Source organism: Eurosta solidaginis, chromosome 2, assembly GCF_040869045.1.
Source record: "Eurosta solidaginis isolate ZX-2024a chromosome 2, ASM4086904v1, whole genome shotgun sequence".
Classification (NCBI taxonomy): domain Eukaryota; kingdom Metazoa; phylum Arthropoda; class Insecta; order Diptera; family Tephritidae; genus Eurosta; species Eurosta solidaginis.
Window position 1 is genome coordinate 79,093,277 of NC_090320.1, and position 26,454 is coordinate 79,119,730.

The window sequence follows — 26,454 nt, forward strand, 5'->3', positions numbered from 1 at the left end:
GGCTCTGAAGAAAGCGTAGTTAAGGGTCATTTCTACGAAATCTGTGCTTTCCCCGGAATTTTGGGACTGATGGATGGTACTCATATCAAGATTGTTGCTCCAGAAGCCGCCATCGAAAGCGCTTTTATTGTCGCAAAGGTTTTTTGTATCATGTATAATGGTCAATATTTAAAATTCTAACATTTTTAGGCGGACACTCTATAAACTTGTTAGTAATCTGTGACGCAAAGTACATAATAAGATAAGCGAATGCCAAGTTTCCGGGGACGTCTCATGATTCTTACGTATGGCGCTGTTCTCAAATGCAAAGCTACTTGAAAGAAAAGTATTTAAGGGGGAGAGGAATTTTTGGCTATTGGGCGACAGCGGGTATCCTCTGCAGCCTTGGTTAATGACACCCTTCTCTGAGACCTCGAATGAGGCAGAAGAGCGTTATACATAGCACATAAAAAAACCCGATGTCTCATTGAACGTTGTATAGCAGTGTTTAAAGCGCGTTTTCGTTGCCTCTCCTACAAAAGGTGCTTATACTATACGCCAGAAAAGGCTGGGAAAATAATTAACGCTTGTATTGTTTTGCATAATATTTTAATGACGGCGAATGTTCCTGTAATTGAAGCCATAACTCAAGAGAATGAAATATTTGAAGCGGAATCTTCAACAAGTCAGTCAGATTGCTCAAATAATCTTCTAAAACATCTCAACATAGTATCCACCTCTTAAATGGATATTCTAAAAAAAAACCCAACAAAATAAGGCATTTAAAGGAATACAAAACGATTTTAGTAAACAGTAACAAATACAAAAATAACAGTGGGCCTATTTAATCAGATCTCGCTAGTTAAAAAATCTTTTTATTTGTTTTCGATAATTTATGACAAAACTATGAATTTTGAAATTAAACCATGCAAAGCAGTCTCAAACTCGCTCTCTAAAACTCGAACGATAATTTCGAACTTTTATTAAAATTTTTCTGAATTTGTTTGAGTATGTGTGTTTGTAACCCGAACAATCCTAGGCTAATTCGGAAAAATCTCAATAAAAGTTCGAAATTCACGTAAAATTTTCTCGAAATTTCGAATTTTCTCGTAAAAGTTTTGACAAAAATTATAGAAAATAAAATAGGTAGTTTAATTGAAGAAATTTTATAACAAATTTCGACAGCTATTTTCGTGTTGACTGCTGTAAGTGTCTGAGTCTTTCACGCTGAGGTTGAATTATCGAATCATATATGGATATATACACATATATGTATATATTTATACCTTTAATACAACCCTACCTTAATACGTTATTTTATGTGTATACAAAGATATTGTAAAAAGTTCATATCTTATCAGTTTTCTTAAGCATAGAATATTTCAGGCATTCTATTAAAAAGGTCGTATCTGAGCGAAATAGTCAATAAAATACTGTTACAGGTTGTAACTGAACAAACATTTTTTACATAAACGATTTGAAATTAATTTATTTTCTTTTCTACTGTGAGAGAGAGAGAGATTTGACTTTTTTAACGAGTTTGTTGAGATACGACCTTTTTAACAGAATGCCTGAGATGCGTCCTTCACAGTGCTCAAATAGGCAAAATGCTTGTTCAGAGTTCATAAATTTATTACTATTATTAAATTATATTGAATAGCAATTATTTATTACCTTTTTAAATCTTTATGAATTTATGGGGAAATAAGTATGTACTTGTATCTTGTTGTCGCTTTAAAAAATAAGAATTTGTTTATCTTTGTAGAACGATATCATACTGGATTATTTATTTATTCATATGTAACAACGTTAGTATTTAATGCAAACAAATTATTTTCGAGACCAAAGCTGTAAACAATAAGTTATGGAAAGACTGAATTAAACAATTACAGTAATAGTTGAATAACACCGGCACACAAAAAAGAAGTGGTCCGTTCATCGAACTAGAAAAATTGTTGAATTATTGTTTGTTTACATACCTTTTTATCGCAAAGTGCACGAAACTCGCGTGCTCAATTTATAATAATAAGCAGAAGAATTATCTTAAAAATTTGCAAGTTTCATCCCTTGGCGATAAAAAGGTATGTAAACAAACAATAATTCAAAAATTTTTCTAGTTCGATGAACATACCACTTCTTTTTGTGTGCCAGTGTTATTAAACTATAACAAAAACAAATATATGACTTACTCATTTCGCTGTGGCTGAGAAGCCCTTAACATTAAAAATATCTAAAAGTCTAACTACCTAATTAATATTTAAGAATCTAAAGGTACGTCCACACCGGCAACGAAATAGCAAAGTTGTATAAAAATTGTTTTAAAACAATTGAAACTTGTTATACAACCAAGTTATCTAATTCCTTTGATCTTTACCGACAACCTCTGGGGAACATGTAACCTGCTATGAAAACGAAAAGTTACACAACATCGTGTTATACAAAATTTTTCAGTTGCATTTCTAACAAGTTACATAACATTGGATATATATAACTGTTTGTAACACATTTTGTGACTGGTGTGGGGGCACCTTAAGAACTAACAAAACAACAAAATTTATAATTCATTATAACGACTGTAGGGTTCTTATTATTTTTATTTAACTTTGTATTTTAGTTACATTGTTCAATTATCAAAAATTTTCATTTATTTGAAGTTGGTAAAATAAAAGAATTGAAAAAAGATCAAAATAAAATATAATCCAAAATATAAGAATTTTTAATTATAACCTACAACGACAACATTTTTTATACGGGTCACCTAAAACAAATTTTCCTTGGATATCTTAAATAGTTACCTTGTTTGATAGAGGATCAAAGATTTGGAGTTTCCCTATACTTTGGTTTAAAAAAATTGCATACTTTAAAAAAAATTCTGAATTTAGAGCGAAACCTTCATTTCTTGTGTTGGTCATAACTTTACAAGACAAGAAATGGAAATTCCACTTTAAATTAACAATTTTTTGTAAAGTATGCAATTTTTTTAAAACCAAAGTACGGGGGACTCCAAATCTTTCATCCTCTATCAAACAAGGTAACTATTTAAGTTATCCAAGAAAATTTGTTTTAGGTAACCCGCATTAAACATGTTGTCCCTATAATGATGTTTTTTTTATTAAATTCTAGAGCTGGGCCTCCTTAATGGCCAATTTTCTCAATTCCACTTCGTGCAATATTTTCCTCTACTCCTTATCTGCGCGAAGTTTTTCCCTTTTAAGTTCATTTTTTTCTCTTAAAATTTTATTATTTTCTTCCATGAGTTGAATTTTTTTTTTTTCTTCAAATTCGAGCATCTTCTCTTCGAAAGAAGATATCCTTCGTTTTTTTTGGTTTTTTTTTTGTCGAATTTGATGTCCGCGGAGGAGAGGGTGGGGTCGTTTGTGGTGTTTGCACCACACATTCAACATCTTCCACATCTTCCTGATAGTCTATTACACTTTCGTCATTCTGCAAAGTTGCAAGCAGGCGTTAACAAAATACATACTTCCATATATCTGTGATCACAAGCAATAAAATAATTTAAAAAAAAATTTTAAGTTAAACGGTTTTATTGAAAACAATACTTACATGAAATAATAATAATACGAAAAGCTAGAAAATAATTAGGTAGGTCCTAGGTACTAGTCATCACACTCCTTATCAATCTAGGTCGTTGATCAGACAATTAAATAAAAGCGTTGGGCGCGTGAAATTTCTAAAAATGTGAGGCGTAGCATAACCTGATTAAGGTTCAGTTAGTTTTACTTATGACTATCAATAGAAATATGACGCGTCCAACGCTTTTATTTAATTGTCTGATCAACACCCTAGATTGATAAGGAGTGTGATGACTAGTACCTAGGAGCTACCTAATTATTTTCTAACTTTTCGTATTATTATTATTTCATGTAAGTATTGTTTTCAATAAAACCGTTTAACTTAAAATTTTATTTTAATTATTTTATTTTCAAGTTTTTAGTCTTTATTTAATTGCCTATTATTGCTGTTGTTGTTGTTGTTGTTGTAGCGATAAGGTTGCTCCCCGAAGGCTTTGGGAGTGTTATCGATGTGATGGTTCTTTGCCGGATACAAATTCGGTAGGCTCCGGTACCATAGCACGATTAAGGTGCTAGCCCGACCATCTCGGGAACGATTTATGTGGCCACATTAAACCTTCAGGCCATTCCCTCCCTCCCTACCCCAAGTTCCATGAGGAGCTTGGGTTCGCCAGAGCCTCGTCTGTTAGTGAAAGAGGATTTGCCGCGGATAGGTGAGGTTGACAATTGGGTTTGGAGAAGCTATATATTGCGCTGGCAACCTGAAAGGTTGCGCTACACAGCCCCTTGAATCTGGTATTTTAGTCGCCTCTTACGACAGGCATACCTACCGCGGGTATATTCTGATCCCCTTCTCCTTCTATTTAGTTCATTTAGTGACTCATTATTACAAGGAATCTTTCCTGACAATTTGTTACAACTTAAGTCCTCAATACATAATCCTTCCAAAGACTTTACTCGACTCTGCGCCACGTATGCTTGTCCCTCCTCCAACTTCAAAATATTTTGATGTCACTTCTACTGGACTGTATGCAATATTTATTCCAAATATGAGCCAAATCGGGCATCATAGGTCGCGGCGATTTTTTTCTTATTATTGCATTGTCATCGGGTTCTGAACTATATTCCAAGTTTCAAGCTTGTAGCTTATCGGGAAGTTACTTAAATTTCAATTACAAGATTCGTTCACAACGGCCGTGCGGCCGTGCATGCGGCCTGCCTGTCAACTCAAGCTAAATAAAACCGTTTAAAAATGGTAATTTTTTTACTTGACAAAAACTCTTAAAATAACACAAAAATTGTCAAAGGAGTACCTGAAAACGCGTTTTGATCATAATCCGCTGGCCGATAATTATCATTCAATTATATTTAAAAGTTATTAGCAGACGTTTTGTAAAAATTCGCTGTTTTTTATCAGCCGTTATTTTAAAATTGAGTGCACAATCCATTAATTGAACATGAACATACTTATTTAAAAAAATTTACTTAATCTTGTTCAAATATGTTGGTTTGATGAGCTTGAGGCCGTAAAGTAAATAAAACACGTTTATTTTCCTTTTTTTTAATATTTAATTGGTCGATATTTCGACTTCAACCTGAAGTCATCATCAGGACTATCATAAACAAGAAAACAAAAACCAAAGATATAAGAATTTTTACAAGTTAAAATATGTACAAACATATATACATATATTTATATATATGCGGACAAATAGAACTTACACGCAATGATGTGCTTGATCGACTGATCAGGTGGTTGAAAAGTTTGTTCAAAAGGAATCAAATCTATATATATAAAAAGAAGTGTACATTTTGATTGTCACTCCATAACTCGAGAACGGCTCGACAGATTGCCATGAAATTTTTAGGAAAGATACAGGATGGAGAGATAATGGTTAGTTGGTTTTGAAATCCCAAATCGGTTTAGCCATTCTTGAGTTATGATTTTTTTTAGAAAAAATTCAAAATTTGAAAAAAAAAAAAGTTTACATTTCGGTCCGACCTAACGAAAAAAATCGATCCAACCTATTACAAGTTAATTTCATTGACAGCATACAAATGTTAAACAGATGAACCTGTCCAAATGCAAATGTTTATCAATCACTTTCTTCTGATGCTATCTATTGTTCACGACTGCCTTTCCAACAGGCATGCTTAACCAACGAACCGATATCATTTCGTTACGATAATTAACGTTAATAAACGAAACAAAGTCATTTCGTTTCGTTTATTAACGTTAAGAACGTCAAATTAACAAAATGATTTCGTTTCGTTTTCTGCCATATCAAAACGAAATCAAATCGTTTATGTTGACTATTAATTTCAAACTATGCTGGCAAAGCTGATTGATGGCGGAGTCATTAAAGGTGAAAGCATTAGCCAAGCTGATTGCAACTTTTCTCATGAATTTTGACAGTACGAACATTTCTCAGAGTATTTTTGACATTAACACCAACGAATTACACAAACAAATTACATGGAGTTTGTGTGTGTATGTGCGCTCGTTGTTACCACCTTACGGCTTCACCATGGCTATAGCATTGCCAGCACAATTCAAACATAAAGTATCACGTTTTTGTTAGCGTTTTTAACGTTAACGAAAGCTTTTCGTTTCGGTTAAAAACGAGATACAATTTATCTTGATAATTTCTTTATCGATAATATTTCGAAGTGTTTCAACGGAAACGGTGGAAATTTTTTGATAAACGATTAGCTTAACGTTAAAGTGCATCCCTGCTTTCCAACATATCTTCGTTAAGTTAATAATTTACATACATACAAACACACACTCCCACTCATCGCACGCATTCATGCTTTTGTTGTACAACGTAACGTCACCATCTTCGCTTTTGTTTTTCGCTTTTTTTATCATTTTGCTATTATCGCATTATTCCTCAATGCACTACACTCCCACTCACTCCCACTGCGGCAACATAATGCACACTCACCTGCACTAATATTACTTTGCCTATATATTCTTCGCACTCATCGCTTATTTTGTCAACATTAAATAGCAGGACTTTTCCATGGAAAATTCCTAAACATAAATTCTGCTGCCTAAATTGAATTTTTTCTTAGCATGTAAGATCATTGAATTTGTAATCGTCAAAGAGTTACGACAAAATAAAGCCATATAAAAACCAAATTTCGTTTGCCTATTGATTTGGCATATACATAGATGTAGAAAACACTCTACATTTCTCCAACTATTATAAATTTAAAAAGTGATTTTAAGTGTGTTCAGTGCAAGAAAACATAGTTAAAAAAGATTTTTTCCATAATTTCATCATATACATCAAAATGCCACCAACAAGACGATCAACTATAGGTCGACGTACGCGTAATTCTACCTATAGATTTAATCAAAGGAGAGCGCAAAGTGTAGAGGAACGCTCACAACAAAACCAAGTACATACCCAGCAAAAATGTGCCCGTAAATTGACTAGGAAAACGACTAACAGCTGTGTCGATGGAACACGTAAATCGCTAAGTAGCATTTGTACAGGGCAGCAGTAACATTTGTGACCAGTCCATTCCGTCGTACCTATTTATGTGATTGTCCATACTGCTCACACATATACGGTTTTAGGTTATCGAAAAGTAAACAAACTATAGTGCTGTACTGTTCTTACATTCACGTTCTGGCAATCATTTTTTGAGTTATATACCTGTAACTTTACGAGTATTTTTACGTTAATATGACCGTCTTTTTACTAGTGTTATGACCGTTTTTTTACTTGGATTATACTGCTATATAAATAAAATATTTCTTTAATTCAAATCTATTAACATTTATTTTATTAAACATTTTTACAATATATTACATTATTTATAATAGTTGTAAATTATTAACTATAAGTCTTAAGGAATAGTTTTTCAGTCTTGTTGGTGACCCATAAATACAAATTTTATTGTATGCGATTGTATGCAAACAAAGTTAAGGGAAACTTAAATAAATTAATTAATGATATAGAAAACAAAAGAGAAGAACTAATAAAACTATTGGTTGCAGTAAACCATCAAATCGCGAGTAGGCAATTCACAATTTGAGTAAGTTGACTTGTAATTCGCCAATTTTAATCCTATACCTTTTTTATTTTAGTTCAGAAAGCTGCAATTGAGGTTCGAAAGTTACAATTTAAGTTCAAAAATTTCAATTCAAGTTCAGAAAATTTAAATTCAAGCTCAAAATTTCTATTTGTAGTTCAGAAAATTAAAATGGAAGTTCAGAATTTCTGTTTGTAGTTCAGAAAATTATATTTGAACTTAAATTGTAATTTTCTGAACTTCAGTTGTAATTTGCTGAACTGCAGTTGAAATTCCTGAGCTTCAATTATAATTTACTGAACTTCTATTGAAAATTGTGAACTTCAATTGTAATTTTTTGAACTTAAATTGAAATTCCTGAGCTTTCAGAACTTCAATTGCAACTTTCAAATTTTTTTTACATAAAATAAACAATTTAAAATTTTTTCTGACAGTTAAAGTGGTGAATTGCCTACCAGTGGTTTGAAACCACTTGCATTCGTGTTGGCGCTTCTCTATATCATTAATATAACAATATCTTTTGAATAATTTAATTAATACACAAATATACATTTTTTTCCTTTACATTTTAGAACTGTGTACAAAAATATGTAATTTTACATATCGCAACCTAACCCTTAAAGTATTTCAACTTATAATCAGAGTAACTTTGTGTTGAATGTTGATTTATACCACGAAAATAACAAAATGGGTAACAAAACCAGGCTAAACGATAACGTTAAATACCAAAAAAAAGTTATTTCACGATGCTTTCATGGATCGATTTACACTTAAGTACCGATCTGAATTTTTTTTAAGTTTTCACATTTTTTAGTTTAAAATGCGATATATGCATTCAGTGGAATAATTTTAGATTGAATGTACTTCATGCAATTTTTTTTCTTCGTGATTTTGCAATAATAAACGTAGGTACTCATAGTAATTTTTTGTTTTGAATTATGTGATTACAATATTTATAAGGACTATTTAGTTGATGGTATTGGTACTGTCAGTTAAATTCATCAGCAATCATTTATATTCAAAATATTTTTTGTTATACATCTATTTTATAAATTTTGGTTAAAAATTATTGACAAATTCGTTGCAATTAGATTGCTTTAAAGATCTTTGCAAATTTTGTGCGATTGTTGAATATTATTTTAATTAGAGCATAAAAAGCTTAGATTAGTAACGTAGGAAAAAACTTAGAATTATTTCAGTTAAGTTCATCACAAATATGTATATTCAAAATACTTATTTCTTATACATCTAGTTTATAAATTTTTGGTTAAAAATTATTGACAAATTCGTTGCAATTAAATTGCTTTAAAATTCTCTGCAAACTTTGGGCGATTGTTGAATATTATTTTAATTAGGCATAAAAACCTTAGAATAGGAACGTAGGAAAAAACTTAGAATTATTAGGTTCTTATATAGTTTTTAATCAAGATTATTTCAGTGTGTCTTGTTCGTTTGTTGTATGTAGGCTTATGCTGTTGCAGAGCTGGATTTATTGCTCAGATACCGCCTTTGTTTATGCCAGTTGTGGCTCAGCGTTAAACACCGTCTCATGCTGTCTTCGAAGTCGATCCTGCCTTGCAGTTTGAAAACGTCTAAATTAATAGGAATGGACAATGAAAATAATGACATTTTAAAACAATTTAAATTACACTACCAAAAAGTACGCTGTTCACGAGTTTCAGTTTAGATAAATATCGTTTGCCATGTACTCCGTCCCAGTTAAAATTGAAAAGAACGTTGTCAGAGAAAAGTTTTCTCATTACTCCAATAATGTCTGATGATGCATCTTTCAGCATAAAGATATATGATTTCTAAATGAAAACCACCAATTTAAGTTATGAAATACAATTAAAAATATTCAAAAATACCATTGCTTCTTGATAATCATCTGAGTCCAACTTTTTCTCAATGTCATAAACTGAATCCAACGATGTTAGTGGCATAACGATAGAGAGCTCGGTGTGAGTATCATTTTCCATTTCTCCGCTGATACGGCATACTATTTTGTGCGTTTTCTTCCAATGTTGAGCCATGACTTCTGCCAATTCTGGAAGCTGAAATTATAGCATAAATAATAATTAAAGAGAATCAAGGTATTGCGGCTACAATTACTAGGGTTTCACAAATAACAGTTCAATATTTCACTATGCACCTTTTCTTCAATCTTGGTCAATCTAAATTCCAGGTCGATATGCTTCTGTAATATTGTTTGTAGTATCGCCATTATATTTTCGTTTGTTGTAGGGAATGTTCCTTCGTTGGTTAAGGAAGTAGCCGCATTATTCAAAACGGTACTCGTTGTATTAAGGAGGAGTGAAAGGACGCGCTGTGTTGTGCTACATCGATGATGTAGTCGTATCCCTAACGTAATCAGCTGTTTATTGTTACGACGGTAAACCAAAAATCAATTGGTTGGCTACGATATGTTTACGACCTTATCGGCACCAATAATTGATTGCATTGATTCTCATAAGGTTGGTCGAATCAGCTGTTATAAGGTTACCGATAAAGCACCAATGTCTGCAGCTTTAGTGACGCGATAAACGTAAAAAGCCAAAGCAAAGAGGATAAATTATGAAGAGACGTATGCTCAATGTTTTCTAAGAGGAAGTCGCTGTTTTTTTGGGCGAGATGTGCATAAAATGTCTTCTAACCATTTTCGTGGGGTACTTGCGTTTATTTTTCCGCCTGTATTTAATTAACTAATTAATTCTCTTTCCAAAAATCAAAGTTGCATAAAGTATCTACACTGTAGGAATAAATGCGAGACAATTCAAAAATGTCCCTCTTTGAAAAAATTCGGCATATATTTTTTGATTTCTGGGAGTTACTCGCCACTCGTAGCAGACTGGTGGCTCTTATTTTTTTTATCCTCTTTGCATTGTTGCTCAATACAAGTTTCCTGAAAGCGCCGATTGTGACGCAGCCATTTTGACGAGGCCATTTACAGTACGGCATCACATCACCGCAATCTGCTGTTCTATTTGTTTTGAACCGAGGTTCCTATAGCTTTCGTAATGTTGCGGAAATTTTTAACAAATTCCAATAAATATGTGCCGTTGCTTCACAGAAGACAGCAAGTAAGATTAAAATTAATGAGTTAATGAATATTTTTAATTTAGTTCATACATGACCAACAGCTATCAACACCAAGTACGGTGAGCACAGTGCTCGATGATGAAACACCATTGGATCAAGCGCACATAGACGAAGCTGTGAGAGTGAATCCTTTGTTGGCTAGAGTGTCCCGGCACAATGGCGTAATGCACATGAAACACTCATGAATCACGGTCTCAATACGAGCAATTTCCTGCGCATTGCAACCGGTAATCCGGAGGTGTTTGCACGTCCGACACAACGTCTAGTTGATGCAATGGAATTTTGGCGCAGCTTTCAATTCACCGAGAAGCTAATGTTTTTACTGCTAACAAAATATCCAGAACTTTTAGATGTGAACGAAAACATGCGTTTACGTAAACATATTGGTTATTTGAAATCATTTGCTGGCACTAGCAAAAATGTTTGGAAATTGTTAATGAATTGTCCGGATTTACTTGAACTGTCGGAGCGACGTGCCGAAGAAAAGGTGACGTACTTGAAAGAGGTAATGCGTGCGGAAATACCTGAAAAAATAAAATCAGAAGCGTTATCTAAGCCATTAGAGGAGATACGTTGCCGCCATGTCTTTCTTGAAAGACTGGTTCTATTCAAACCAAGACCACTTAAAGTAGATCCAGATGAGCCAACTAAGAATCCACTTTTATATCAAATAACCAATAAATCGGACAATGCATTTGCAACTAAGGTGTGCCATGTTACACTTGCTGAATTTGAAGCATTTAAAGACTTGTACGCACGGGAATTGAAACGAAAACAGGATGCTGAATACGAAGATGAGGATATGCAGCTAGTACGCGGGTATAAAAAGCATTGAAAAGCTCGTAGATATTTTTGTTAGTTACATGTTACATATATTAATTTAATTAAAAAAAAAAAAACAATTGTTTTAAAATTCCGATGTGAATTTCTTATTCGAACAATTTGCACAAATTTGTTTTATCCTCTGCGTAAGTAACGCCCAATTGTCTACGAATTTGATCCTCAATATATTACAATGCCAAACTTTCTTTGTGATCAAGTAAATCACTTTGTGTTTTGTGCTCTAAAATGCAATGACGTACCTCTTCTGCTTCAAAACTCAGCGCTAAGCGATTGGGAAAATATGTTGATAAATCACTTTTTGTCAATGGAAATTCTTTTTCTTCACCATTTACATCTATAATTTTCACAGGACACCAATAGTACGGCACCTAGTTTCATTGAAAATTCCATAGCTCATATTAATTTATGTATAAACGTTTTTTATATGCACGAATTGAATTATTCACTGTAGATGCTACCAAAAATGCAATAACCTACATCCATTAAAAATCACTTGATTTTGGTTCCTTTGTGGAAAATATAAATGCAAATACCGTAGCGCACACAACACTTAATTTAAATTTAGTTTTTTTTATTATATCCTAAATTATTTGTAAATAAATTTTTCTTACTCTGCTGTTGCGTTTCAAGCTGAAAATAACAAATGGTGGATTCGCATAAAATTTTTGTGACGTATTTGAGGGTACATAGCATGTAAGAAAAGGCAAGCATATATGTATCGGGCATTTCAATTAGGCCATCTCATTCTGCCATACTAATAATTGTGGAACAATGTGGGATATTTTGTTGTTGGTCGCCATCTTTGGTCACTAGATTTTTGCTGGGTAGATCGACAGATCCAAATCCAGCATCGAGACGAACGACACGACTTTCACGTCGTGTTGTGCCCTACAAGAAACGCTGATAGTTTTACTACTACACTCACACTTGTAATTGACAATGCTGATCCTGTGATGACGTAAACATTGATACTCAAATTTATGTATGTTCCTTTGTTCGCTCACGCATGTCCGCATGTTCCCAACGACAGCCTATAATCATGAAAAAGGACTGAAACTGGGAAGGCTTCGGACACCTGGTACAGAACAAAAGAACATACAGCAGATACCATAATGCATGTGAGACAGATACATAATTCTCAACGGAATTTTATGTATGCGAGAACAGATTATCCGATTTAATCATGTCGTCACTACTGACGGTCATATGACATTCAAATGATTATCACGGTTGTTTTGTTATTTTTTAAATTCCGCCATTTTCAACCGACGAAAACCATATAAAAAATAAGTTTAAAAAATGAAAAAGAGAGCATTTCAAAGCTCCATGCTAAAAGAAAAAAAAAATCGAAAATAATATTAAAAAATACCAAAAGCTGGCGGAATGTATGGGGCGCACTCAAAAAATTGATACGCGAAAAATAATAGTGGTTAGTGTTGATTCATTTTTAAATGTGTTTCCGCATGAGGAAAGCGCTCTTCTGTTGTTTTGTTATTTTCTGAATTTAAATTGAACATTTTGAACTCGAATTCTTATAAAACTATTTATTTTAAACAAATAAGAAATACGTATGCTTTTATAACGTACAAAATTAAAAACGTAGGTAGGTAGGTAGGTTGAACTGGCCGGTCCATGAGGACCTCACATAGACTGATTGAGTCCGTAGTGTTACCAGAAGTTTGTTTTAACGACCAAACTGAAAAACCCTATCAAAAACCAGGACCTATGTTATAAAATAACTCCGTCCTCTTGGCAAATACTAGAAGCTTCCTAGGACTTAAGCCACTTGCTGCTTCTAGATCTGACAGCTGTATCACTCCTAATAGCTGGAGTCTTAGCCTGGCAAGTGCAGGGCACGAGCACAGAACGTGCTCGATCGTTTCCTCCTCCAACCCGCACTTCCTACACCCGCTATCACTGACCAAGTCTAATTTAAAGGCATGTGACGCCAGAAGGCAGTGTCCAGTCAGAATACCCGTCATGAGTCTTCAGTCCTCTCTTTTTAATGATAGAAGCAACTGTGTTAGTCTAAGGTTGTAAGACCTACACATAATCTTCGACACTTTACAGCCCCGCGCTTGAACCCACGCCTTTTCTGCTTGGTCGATCATGTGCACCTCTCGCCTTCGCTTAATCTCGCCCAATCTAATTGGGACGTCTACGGAGCAAGCTTCAAGGGATGCGCCCTTTTTAGCTAATTCGTCCGCTTTTTCATTCCCATGTATTCCCATATGCCCTGGGACCCAATATAGATGTATGCTTCTCCCTGTCCCGATTCTCTCCAGAGACTGCTTACACTCTAACACGCATTTAGATGCTGTGCTATGCGAGATTATTGCCTTAATTGCTGCTTGACTGTCAATATAAAAGTTAACACGGTTGCAGCTTAAGCTATTCTCTTCCAGGGTTTCTACTGCTTTGGTTACGGCTAATATTTCCGCTTGGAAAACGCTACAGTAATCCGGCAGCCTGTAGGATCTGCTTAATTCCGGATCAGCGCAGTATACCGCAGACCCTACTCCTTCCACTATTTTGGAACCATCGGTGTACACATGTATCGCCTCGTCCGCCATTTGCGCACCCTTGCGCCAACCGTCCACCTCTATTGTGGCCTTAAGATCTCCCTCAAAGTGCAGGTAGGGAATCATGTAGTCTGTTCGTCTTGTGACTGAGGACGCTATACTACTATGGCCATATGGTCGGCGCTCAAGCTGCCCCGAAGCACCGAGCCTGGTTGCGGTCGTTAATGCTTTGTTCTTTGCTACCAGGTCTACAGGTGGAATGTGCAGAATGGCATACAGTGCAGCCGTCGGGGTTGTTTTCAGGGCTCCCGTAATGCAAAGCATCGATAGTCTGCATACCCCCTCTAATTTTTTGAGGTATGTTGTTTTTTGTGTGGCTTTCCACCAAACAAGAACTCCATAGTATAGAATAGGGCTTACAATCGCTGTAAAAACCCAATGAGAAAGAGAGGGCGATAGGCCCCACGTACACCCCAGCATTCTTTTACATGCATAGAGTGCCGTTGAGGCCTTCTTCACCCTCTCCTCCACGTTGAGCTTCCATGACAGCTTACTGTCTAGGATGATTCCTAGATATTTTGTGCAAGGTTTCTCCTGTAAGGTCACCGCTCCTAACTTAGGCCTGGTCCAATTTGGGACCTTGTACCTCTTTGTAAACAAGACCATATCCGTCTTCTCCGCATTGACTTTCATCCCGACATTAGATGCCCAGGTATGAATATCCCGAAGCTCCCGATCCATCAAAGAACTAATCGTTGGAAGGCATTTTCCACTTATGACAATTGCAACGTCATCTGCGTAAGCCGTAAGTTTTACGGGTCCCTCATCGAATTGCCTGAGCAGTTGGTTGATGACCAGTGTCCACAGCAGAGGTGATAGCACCCCTCCCTGCGGCGTGCCCCTGTCCACTGATTTCGTGGCCTCGTACAATCCCCATTGTGATGTAATCTTTCTGCAATTTAACATGCAGCCGATCCATCTGATTAAGGCAGGATGTACTTTAATGTAATTAAGACCATCCATAATCGCCCATTTTGCAACATTATTGAAAGCCCCGGCAATGTCCAAGAATACTCCTAGAGCATACTCCTTATATTCCAGGGATTTCTCTATGCTTATTACCACCCTATGCAATGCGGTGTCTACCGACTTACCTTTGGTGTACGCATGCTGTGTTGTGGAGAGCAGCTTTCCATCCACGTTGGACTTTATGTACACATCTATCAGCCTCTCAAAGGTTTTGAGCAGAAATGATGTTAAGCTAATGGGTCTATAGTCTTTGGGATACACGTGACCGATCTTCCCCGCCTTTGGTAGAAAAGCTACACGAGCAGTTCTCCAAGAGTGCGGAACATGATTCAGTCTTATGCACCCATCGAATATTATTTTAAGCCATTCCACGACCGCCCTGCTTGAGAATTGTAGCATGGCCGGGAATATACCATCTGGGCCCGGCGATTTAAACTTAGAAAACGTCTTCACTGCCCACTCGATCTTGGTATCGGTCACCAAGCCCGGCACCACTAGCTCCGTGATCGAAGTGTGAGTGATGTCTGCTGGTTCTTCTAAACCGTCTCCCGATGGGAAATGTGTATCGAGAAGCACCTCAAGGGATTCCTCACTATCACGTGACCATTCCCCGTTCTCTTTCTTTATTAGTCCCTGGACTATGTTTCCCTTTGCTAGGACTTTTTTCAGCCGTGCTGTTTCACTGGAGCACTCTATGTCCGTACAGAAACTTTTCCATGAGTTTCTCTTCGCCCTGGTAATTTCACGCTTGTAGATCCTCAGTAGATCCCTGTACTCGTCCCGACACGCTTCGCTTTCCGCTGTCTTTGCGAGTTTAAACATTTCTTTTACCTGCCTTCTTAGAAGACTCAGCTCATTGCTCCACCATGGCGGCTTTGCTTTTCCTCTGAATCTTCTTAGAGGGCAAGCTTTGTTATACGCAGTCATAAGCGTCCTTGTTAGGAATTCATTCGACTCCTCCAGTTCCTCTACATTAGCAACCTCTTTGGGTTGTCCCAGTTTCGTTTCTACATGTTTCTGGAATTTAGTCCAATTCGTTGCCCTAGGGTTTCTAAAGGTTCCTCCCTTCTCTACCCTCTTTAGTGGGATGCTGAAGCTTATATACGCATGGTCGGAGAAGGATGGTCTATCGAGAACCATCCAATCATACCTTGATATATCACGCTCGGAGCTCAATGTAATATCCAGAACATTGCTGGATGTTGGACCAATGTATGTAGGAACATTTCCCCTGTTGGCTATCTGCAAATTGGTTTGCAGGATGTAACAAAATAGAGATTCGCCTCTCTCGTTCGTATCTGCTCCTCCCCACGCATTGTGGTGCGCATTTGCATCTGCGCCTATGACCAACCGCCCTTTGCGCCCTTCCTCCTGTACTAGCCTTTTGCACTCCATCGGTGGAACCTCCGCAGCATGGGCCATGTAGCAGGACGCCAGGATAAATGCCTGCTTATTCTTTTGCTCAACGGCCACCGCTACGAGATCCTCGGTGGTGTAATTAGGCAGCATATATGAATGCAGCTGTTTCCTTACCATTACTACAGCTCGCACCCGTCCTTCCGTTTGTGCATAGTAAACGCCAAACCCGCGCGCGCTAAGTCCAGAAACCTTTCCTCCCGATGAGAGCCACGGCTCCTGGATCAGCGCCACGTCAAACGAACCCTCCTCAAGGGTTAGGAGGAGTTCGCTCGACGCCACTTTACTGTGTTGGAGGTTTATCTGTAGGACTCGCAGCACCATTGGGCTGTTTGTCCCCCTCCAGCACCTTCGTCTTGACGTCGTCGTCCTCCTCTTGCCCTTTTGGTTTAGAGTATTCGAGGCCCCCTTCAGCCCCTCGTGAATGTTGTGCCGTGTGTTCCTCTGTGCGAGTCACAGCACCATTTAGCGGTTGGTCCTCTTCTAGCACGTTCGTGGTGACGTCGGGGACCTCCACCTGTCTTTTTTCCCTTAGGCTTCTGAGGTCCTTTTCGACTTCGCCCACTTCCAGCGTGTTAGGATTTTTATCCTCGGGACTTCTTTTCCTGAGTCGCATGTAAATTTTGCCAGTGCCAAAGGACATTTTGCCAAGCTGCGTGTACAAAATATCCTCCGCCTGCTTGTTTATTTGGAAGATGTAGAACTGACCATCCTCGGTAGGCCGAGATACAGTAAGTACCTTCCAATCCTGTGTCGGTATGTTCGGATTCTGATTCTGCAGAAGTCGCAGTGTATCCTCCGACTTCATCACGCATGGTATCCATACCTTAACTTTTGGTACCGTGGGGATTTGCGCTTTATCCACCACCTCAAACCGCGCGTTCGTGCCTTGCCTTTGGAGGTTTGGAACGACTTCCTCCAGCCACCGCAAGCTCGCGATGTTGTCGCACGCTATCATCTTCACACCATTATACCATCTCCCCGAATCAAAGGTTGGAAGGGGCTTACTTGGTTGTTCCCGCATCATCTTAAGCATTAAGCTAATAAGCTCCCTTTCCACAGATCTCCACCTTTCAGTAGTCATTTGTCCGAACGGACTGCTACGATCAACCAGCGCCACAGTCAGTGACTGCTTTGCCACATCACTCATCTTCTCGGGAAAAGCAGGAGTCTTAGTGTTATCTCCCTTTAGAACCTCCGAGAACACCGGAGTCTTCGCGTTAACTCCCTTTAGCGCCTCCGAGAAAGCCGGAGTCTTAGCGTTGTCTCCCTTTGGCTTATCTCCTACTTCCGTAGTTGGAACTTCCCTCTGACTGGCAGCTTTCGAGGTAGTTGCTACCTCGCTATTGGAACCCATCTGTCTTACAGCTTTGGGCCTACTTGTCTTGTCTATGCGACTGCCCTGCCTCGCGGCTCTAGGACTGGGTCCTTTCTGCCTCTTGAAAGCAGGCTTGTCGCCTTCTGCCGAACGTTGCCTCTTCATTCTGCCATTCGACGCTTCTTCCTCCTCGTACCGGTTGCAGAACCGAGGGTTTCTCGCAGCAAACCTTTTGAACTGCCTTCGACCTACTTCTACCGCTTGACGGGCCCATTCCAAGCGCTCGATCTCCACTTCTGTTGGGTCGACCACTGCTCCCAAGCGTTGTACAATTCTTAGTGCTGCACGGTACTGCGAGAGAGCTCTTTTACTTCCTCTGCTCCGTACCCTTCTCCACTCTTCTACTCCGTTTTCATTTGTGTGCTTCTCCAACACGGAGTTCATTGAATCAGCACTACTCTCGCTCCCCGAGTCCGACGCATCGCTTAATTCGTATTTGTCGTCCTTGGATTGCGACTCAGTCCTCCTCTTTACATCCTCCTTACTACATTCAGGTAATGAGTTGTTCATCTTGGTCGTACGACCACCTGCCCGACAAGGCGGGCTCAGCGGTCCAGTATTATATACGGGGAAAGAACCGTCCGCCACAGCAGCGCCCCTTACTGCGGTAAGGCCATAAATACTTCCCGAGATGGCCCGGTATCGGGAAGGCTCCGTTCGAATACAGCCGAATTTATCCCCTGGCTGCAAATCGTCCAATAGGCACAGTCCGCATAACACCCTGGATTAGGGGGTTGGCAGTTCTTGGTCACCGACATCCCGCCGCCCTCCTATGAGGCGAAACGGCGTAGATGTCAGTCCTAAACAGCTCCGCCTCATAGTCGGGCGCTATGGAGTTCGGCTAAGCCCTCACACCAACGACAAGGTGCCTACCCTAGTGAGGGATTAAAAACGTAATGAAATAAAGTAAATAAAAAGCAAAAAGCATTGTTTCATTTTTGGCGGAATATAAAAATGGTCATTTATGATAGTATAACTGTCAAACCTGATATCTACAGTAAACTATCATTTATGACACTTTTTGATAGTTAGAGTGTCAGCACTGATCCAGGAAAAGGAATGAGAGTAAGCAGTACGGCTATATACTTAATCAGTAGGCCATGTTGGTGTATAAGAAGGAGACAAAAACTCACACGTACACAGTTGTTTACATCACATTTGCGCAAGTCCCCTTAAGTTTGTGATAGAAAGTTTGTATGAGGCGCTGATCGTTAGGTTGACATTGCTGACAATCAGATGATAGTCATATGATAGTCAGTGTTCTTGTAGGGTGCAAGAGATGGAATACGCTGCTTTCGCTTACAATAGCGAAAATTCTCAAGTTGGAACGCCAAAAAATTTGTTTATCTTTGCACCGAACAAAAAAATCAAAAATACTGTGTAGCCACTTGCATTACAATAAGATACAATAATAAAATGTTTTAAGCGAAAATTTCACAAAATATGTGTTCAAAATTCAATTCAATTTAGAGAACAATAAACTAAATTGTCAACAAACAAAACAGAAAACATAACGCAACATTCAATCGATCTCGGGCGTTACAACGTACGCCAGGTAAATCTAGTAAAAATATAAACAAATGTGAACACCGTAAGTATAAACAATTTTAAGGTACCGTATATGTAAACAAAAATTAATACCAACAATACCTATATAGAAAGAGCATAGAATAATAAGACAAAAAGCATGTGTATCATCTTCATTCTTGTTGTTGTAACCAGGTTATATTATGATGAGCCATGCGCAGCCTGCATTGTGTGCTTTTGTTGTTTCAGCACCAAGTTTCGGTAAACCCTTGCACATTGCTCAGTGTCTGATTTAAAAGTCATCCTCTTATTATTAGGGGTGTTCAAAATATAGGGAAACTCCAAATCTTTCATCCTCTATCGAACAAGGTAACTATTTAAGTTATCCAAGAAAATTTGTTTTAGGTAACCCGCATTAAACATGTTGTCCCTATAATGATGTTTTTTTTTATTAAATTCTAGAGCTGGGCCTCCCTAATGGCCAATTTTCTCAATTCCACTTCGTGCTTCATTTTCCTCCACTCCTTATCTGCGCGAAATTTTTCCCTTTTAAGTTCATTTTTTTCTCTTAAAATTTTATTATTTTCTTCCATGAGTTGAATTTTTTTTTCTTCAAATTCGAGCATCTTCTCTTCGAAAGAAGATATCCTTGGTTTTTTTTTTTTTTGTTTTTTTTTTTTTTTGTCGAATTTGATGTCCGCGGAGGAGAGGGTGGGGTCGTTTGTGGTGTTTGCACCACACATTCAACATCTTCCGCATCTTCCTGATAGTCTATTACACTTTCGTCATTCTGCAAAGTTGCAAGCAGGCGTTAACAAAATACATACTGCCATATATCTGTGATCACAAGTAATAAAATAATTAAAAAAAAAATTTAGTTAAACGGTTTTATTGAAAACAATACTTACATGAAATAATAATAATACGAAAAGCTAGAAAATAATTAGGTAGGTCCTAGGTACTAGTCATCACACTCCTTATCAATCTAGGGCGTTGATCAGACAATTAAATAAAAGCGTTGGGCGCGTGAAATTTCTAAAAATGTGAGGCGTAGCATAACCTGATTAAGGTTCAGTTGATTTTACTTATGACTATCAATAGAAATATGACGCGTCCAACGCTTTTATTTAATTGTCTGATAAACGCCCTAGATTGATAAGGAGTGTGATGACTAGTACCTAGGATCTACCTAATTATTTTCTAGCTTTTCGTATTATTATTATTTCATGTAAGTATTGTTTTCAATAAAACCGTTTAACTTAAACATTTTTTTTTAATTAATTTATTTTCAAGTTTTTAGTCTTTATTTAATTGCCTATTATTTCTCATTCTATTTAGTTCATTTAGTGACTCATTATTACAAGGACTCTTTCCGGACAATTTGTTACAACCTAAGTCCTCAATACATAATCCTTCCAAAGACTTTACTCGACTCTGCGCCACGTATGCTTGTCCCTCCTCCAACTCCAAAATATTTTGATGTCACTTCTACTGGACTGTATGCAATATTTGTTCCAAATATGAGCCAAATCGGGCATCATAGGTCGCTTTCTATTCATGTATGTATTATGTGTTCCAAATATGGACCAAATCAAATCGGACCACAAATACGATTTTTGTGAATATCTCGATCCTTGCGCCACCTAGCAGCGATTTTTTTTGATAGGTCGCTTTCTATTCTTGTATGTATTATGTGGTCCAAGCATGAGCCAAATCGGACCACAAATACGATTGTTGTGAATATCTCGATCCTTGCGCTACCTAGCGGCGATTTTTTTTCATAAGTCGCTTTTAATTCTTGCATATATTATGTGTTCCAAATATGAGCCAAATCGGACCACAAATACGAATTTTGCGAATATCTCGATCCATGCGCCACCTAGCAGCGATTTCACAGGTCGATTTCTATTCTTGCATGTATTATGTGTTCCAAATATGAACCAAATCGGACCACAAATGCGAATTTTGCGAATATCTCGATCCTTGCGCGACCTAGCGGCAATTTTTTTCTTAATATTGCATTGTCATCGGGTTCTGAACTATATTCCAAGTTTCAAGCTAGTAGCTTATCGGGAAGTTACTTAAATTTCAATTACAAGATTCGTTCACAACGGCCGTGCGGCCGTGCATGCGGCCTGCCTGTCAACTCAAGCTAAATAAAACCGTTTAAAAACAACCTAAATCTTAGATAGTTGGCAATTGCAAAGGTGTACTGCCGATTTTTAACAGTATACCTTATAATTTTAAGAAAGTTTTATAGATCTCACAGTATTTTATTTTTACACTTTGCAATGTACTTAGGTTATCAATTGCTTAGGCAGACATCGTCGGTTTTATTCAATATCCTCTATCAGCAATTTAACCAAAATGAGTTTTTAGTTGTAAAATTACCTTTGACTCACCTTTCTTATATGTATGACATTAATGCCAGCTCATAAACTAGCGGCCACCTTGGTGTGATGGTAGCGTGCTCCGCCTGGGTTCGCACCCCGGGCAAAAGCAACATCAAAATTTTAGAAATAAGGTTTTCCAATTAGAAGAAAAGTATTGTAAGCGGTGTCGCCCCTCGGCAGTGTTTGGCAAGCGCTCCGAGTGTATTTCAGCCATGAAAAGCTCTCAGTGAAAACTCATCTGCCTTGCAGATGCCGTTCGGAGTCGGCATGAAACAAGTAGGTCCCGTCCGGCCAATTTGTAGGGAAAATCAAGAGGAGCACGACGCAAATTGGAAGAGAAGCTCGGCCTTAGATCTCTTCGGAGGTTATCGCGCCTTACATTTTTTTTTTCTTAAACTTAGCTCAAATGGTATCAATATATACGTATACAGGGGTTTATAGCTTTAATCGGATAACGTTGGGATGTAATGGTGTGAAAAATTCGACACAGATATAATATTTTCTTTGCTCCTCAAAAGCAAACATTTTTCATAGGAATAGCGAAATGCTGTATCTGGTTTTAAAACTAGTAAATTCAACTGAGCTTAGAAAAACTAGATTAAACACGTGATGGTAATTTGTATCACTCAATGGTGTACTTCACCATGCTTATAATAAAGCACTTTTCAATATAGAATGTCAAAACTGTGTGTTGCGCTTCAGAAAAATTTAGTTTTTGCTGATAGAGGGTACTGAACTTAACCCAAGGACATATACTTATGCTTTTAGTATGTTAGTATTTAAATGCTAATATTACCGTAAAATTTAACATTTTTTGAATGTTTTCGTTTCCCGATACAACGACTGGTGCCATCAACTGAAGGACCCTTCTATCAAACTCGGATGCCTCCTTGGGACGCCCGAGCCCGTTCTGCCCTGTTTTTTGCAGTGATGCCCTTCGCAGCACTTCCCTTTCCTTTATATGGCTCCTGGCACGAGAGTTTAAGATTAAGTAATAAAATCTATGAATGTATCAGAAATAATTGCATACTCACTTTTGGTCCTGCCAATATTTGCGCCATTTAGCTGGATTCTTCACTGCACCGCCCAAACTATTGAGGCACTCAGCAAGATCAGCCCATTTTTGAGACCCCATCAACTGACTCAAACCTAGACAATTTTTAAATACAATTTACAGAACTCAGCGATCTAAACGGATCTTTAAATACTTTATTGGAAGAAATATTTAAAATTTTATCACTACTTATTACTATCTTCACTGTAAATGTGCTAATTTATTAACGCAAGATCATTAACTTACTCAATTTGACTATTATCCTGCAAATTAAAATTTTATCACTACTTATTACTATCTTCACTGTAAATGTGCTAATTTATTAACGCAAGATCATTAACTTACTCAATTTGACTATTATCCTGCAAACTAGAAGGAGGTCAAAATTTGTATCCTTGGAGCACTTGGACTACTTTTCAGGTCAGGCATCTAATTTTAACCAGTACGAAATGATATCTTCTAGTCTATCAGGAATTCAAGGGGTTGATAAGCGCAATACAAAACTTTATAACTTCATAGCTTCCCCAACTCAATACATGATACATTCATACTTGTAAAAGGATTCGTCTCGGGTAGCTTCATGGCTTCCCAAATAAATTGTCAACCTTACCTACCCGTACGAATGGCTTCCCAAAAAAATGTTAACCTCCCCTACCCGAGACGAATCCTGTTACAAGTATATGAATGTATCATACACATATTTAGCAGACAAAGGACCATCAACATCGATAGCAAAACGTTCGGGAGGTGTCTTAATCGCTGCAAGACTACTTTACCATTGAAATGAAGAGTGCTATGGTATAAACAGATATGTCCACATTTTCTTCGTATCTTTCTTCTAATATTCTACATCAAAATTGCCACGGGATAACACCATCAGATTACGCCATCAGAAAGGCAGAAATTTCCAATGTTGAAGAGTGAAATGAAGTTAAATATTTACAGCAGTGGTCGACTGCTAAAATACATCAGAAAATTTCGGGAGAATTAAAAAAGACGGGATTTACTCTCGGAATTAATACTCCCAAAATGAAAATTAAAACTATTATTTCTGTAAAGAAATATTTATACAAAAATGGAACAAGTTGTCATATGGTTGTTGTATTGTTCATGATTTCCTTGTACACGTACACATATTTCGAAATATTGTGGATCTACAAATATCCTTTTATGGATTCATAATTTCCATTACCGCCCTAGAATTATAGATACCCAGGTAAAAACGTATCCTGTTATACATCACCAGACTTTTATAAAAATGAACAATCAATTTCAGCTAAATGTCCACGCACCCCGACATCCTAGAAATGGGCTTGATACAGCTCCGCCTCCCAAACGCGTAAGGGGCATCTTGCACTTAGAGCACAAGCATATTTTATTTAATACACTTACCTATCATTTGCAAACTCCACGTTGTTCTCCATGAAGCAAATTAAATATTCCTTCTGTTCATTTGAAGCCTTTTTGCTTTATTTTCCATTTTTATTTACTTTTATTGTCGTTTTTTTAAGAATTTTTAAATTTGGTATTCAAATTTTAACATAAATAACAAAACGCACCAACCATAAAGCTGTGAGTTTTTTTGACAGTGTACAGCCATTTTACAGTCAAAACTCATATGCACTACTACAGAATCGGAGTATTAGAATTTGCACGATTTTGAGTGTACACTTTAAAACTCACAGTTAGCGAATAGGGCCCCTGATCGGTAAACACAGAACTTGCTTTCAAAATATCACCTTGTCCCAAAACTCAACTTTCCTGCATCGGATAACTCGTATATATAGAAAATACAAGGGATAAATAAGTATGCCTACTTGAATATACTAAAAGAAAATTTGGCAAAGAGCGCGCGAAAGCTGGTATAGAATCCTTCAGGACGACAACGACCCCAAGCATACTGCAAATTGTTCGTTTGTGGATTTTATATAACACCACCCACACATCAAAAACACCCCACAATCACCGGACAATAGAATATCTATGGGATCATCTTGACAGAAAGATCTGAGAACGCCATATGTATAACATACAAAAACATTAGTAAAGGAATTTATAAAGGAAGAATGGGGAAAAATCGGTCTTGATTCTACAAGACAATTGCTGGACTCAATACGGCAATGCCTAATGGGCTTCAAGAAGTTGTACAGTTCAAAGGAAGACAAACCAAATATTATAAACTATTATATTTCATTATTTTTATTAATTAATTCAAGGTGACGAACACTTTTGTCCACATAGTTTGGTATCAATTTTACTTTAATCGCTAATACATTGTAACAACTAATAAGATTTGAACAAATATTTCAATAAAAATTTATGGGCTTGGCATATTATTATAGAGCACATACGTTAAATGATGAACACTTTTGTCCATATGTGTATATGATAAAAGCTGAAATTTCGTCAGGGAAAACTTCCACCTGAGGTAGGAATGCTGGTATTCTATAAAGCTTGAATCATAGTGCAAACCAAATTGAAAGCTTGGAAGTGTTTTTATGTTTGGAAGTTTTGAATTCAGTATTTCCCGCTTATAAGCATTTTAGGTTAGGTATCACAAATTGTCATCAATATCCTCTAACGGCTGTCCAAGGAAACTTGCTGTTTCAACAGGGGTGGACCATAATGTGAGGGGTGTTAGAAGCGTTGGTTCCACATTACAATTAAAGAGATGGTTGGTGTCATTGGGGACATATTGCAAGCAGGGCATGCATTTTGTATGTCGGGGCTGATTCTGAATAGGTAAGAGTTTAACCTGCAACAATATCCAGATCGAAGTTGAGCTAGAGTGACTCGCGTTTCCCTGGGGAGTGTGCGTTCTTCTTTCGCAAGTTTTGGGTACTGTTCTTTGAGTACTGGATTCACCGGGCAATTCCCGGCATAAAGGTCCGACGTCTGTTTGTGGAGTTCACTGAGGGCCTGCTTGTGTTTTTTTGCTTCATACGGCTGAGTTCTCAGGTGCCGTATTTCCTCATAATGATTATAGAGATGACACCATAAGACCCTAGGCGGTGTTGGCTCATCAATCAAATGTCTTTTGGCATGCCCAGGTTTCTGGGTATTCAACAGGGACTGTTTGGTTAGCATCTCATTTCTCTCCCTGATGGGGAGTATTCTCGCCTCATTATGTAGATGGTGTTCTGGGGACATAAGAAGACAGCTCGTGGCGGTTCTGAGAGCAGTATTTTGGCAGGCCTGTAGCTTCTTCCAGTGTGTAGTTTTTAGGCTTGGCGACCATATAGGGGACGCGTAGCATGCAATCGGCTGGCCAATTGCTTTGTAAGTGGTAATGAACGTTTCTTCGTCTTTTCCCCAAGTACTGCCAGCAAGAGATTTGAGGATTTTTTTACGGCTCTAGATTTTCGGTACAATTGCGGCTGCATGCTCACCAAAATGTGGATCCTTATCTAACGTCATACCCAAGATTTTTGGATGTGAGACAGTCGGCAGCGTAGTGCCATCGACGTGGATGTTCAAAATGGTCGACATTTGGGACGTCCATGTTGTGAATAAAGTCGCGGAGGATTTAGTCGGTGATAATGCCAGGCTTCGCGAGGCGAAAAAACTGGAGAGATCAGGGAGGTAGCCGTTTATTCTGTTACAAAGCTCATCGATCTGTGGCCTGTGGCCATTA

General features: G+C 37.6%; 1 long non-coding RNA gene and 2 pseudogenes across 1 annotated transcript; 1 reads left to right on the forward strand and 2 right to left on the reverse strand.

Moving 5' to 3' along the window:
* Positions 1–26,454, reverse strand: part of LOC137241540 (T-complex protein 1 subunit eta-like) — a 166,032-nt pseudogene that overhangs the window by 21,220 nt on the left and 118,358 nt on the right.
* Positions 8,750–12,060, reverse strand: LOC137240006 (uncharacterized). The gene is made up of 4 exons (XR_010949580.1): positions 11,741–12,060; positions 9,428–9,613; positions 9,214–9,370; positions 8,750–9,151 (listed from the first exon to the last, which is right to left on the reverse strand). It is a non-coding gene; the product is annotated as an uncharacterized lncRNA (long non-coding RNA).
* Positions 10,577–12,033, forward strand: LOC137239077 (transcription termination factor 4, mitochondrial-like; annotated as a pseudogene).